This window comes from Lissotriton vulgaris, chromosome 8 (genome assembly GCF_964263255.1).
Source record: "Lissotriton vulgaris chromosome 8, aLisVul1.2, whole genome shotgun sequence".
Lineage (NCBI taxonomy): Eukaryota > Metazoa > Chordata > Amphibia > Caudata > Salamandridae > Lissotriton > Lissotriton vulgaris.
This window is the reverse complement of record NC_141696.1, coordinates 930,745,230-930,746,068: the sequence shown is the minus strand read 5'-3', so window position 1 is coordinate 930,746,068 and position 839 is coordinate 930,745,230.

The window sequence follows — 839 nt, the reverse complement described above, 5'->3', positions numbered from 1 at the left end:
CTATAAAACCACATCCCACTACAGAATTAAACTACGCAAAAATTAAATAACATAAAATGTGTTACTTTAAAAAAAATAAACATACATTACAAAAATAATAAATAATTTTAACACCTATACTAGCATATATAACACACAAAAAAATGTGATATTATGGGAAACAATATTTTTAAATTCGATATTATGGAGATCGATATCTCTACCTCAAATTCGATATTCTATGCAACGGTATTCTATATTTTTGATTCGATATTCTGGACAGCCGATATTTAAAATTCAATATTTTGGGTTTTTACTGCTGGGCCCATGGCTGTTGGTGTGAATGTGTGGGTCTAGTTTGAAAGGTGTGTGACTGGCCTGTAAAGAGGTTGGCGCTTTACAGCTCACAAGGTGTGAGTCATTAGTTCAGGTTTTAAACCTTTAATTATTAACAGTGCATTTCTTTTTTGTGAAATCTCTTGTTAATAAAATATACATTTTGAACATTTTACTCACCCTTGCGCAAAACCCAACCAGTAAGTGTGTGTACTTGAGGAACAGATGGATGGGCAGTAACATTTGTCTGGTCTGGCTTTATTTGCCATAGTGTAGTTTGTCTCTATGGAAAATCTGCCAACTTTCGATATTTTTAAAAACTAAAATCCATGAGGATACTAGGTGGTGTGCCTCTCATTGATCCCAACAAGTTTTCTTATCCACAAAGCCATGTAAACCTCAAAATGTGACTATAGTAAAACATTGTCCTTGCATTACTGTGCCATAATTTTCTGGAATCAGAAAAACCTCAATTTTCCTACCACCAAGTGTTCCCCCAGGTCTCTTTTTTTACTCCTGGGCTC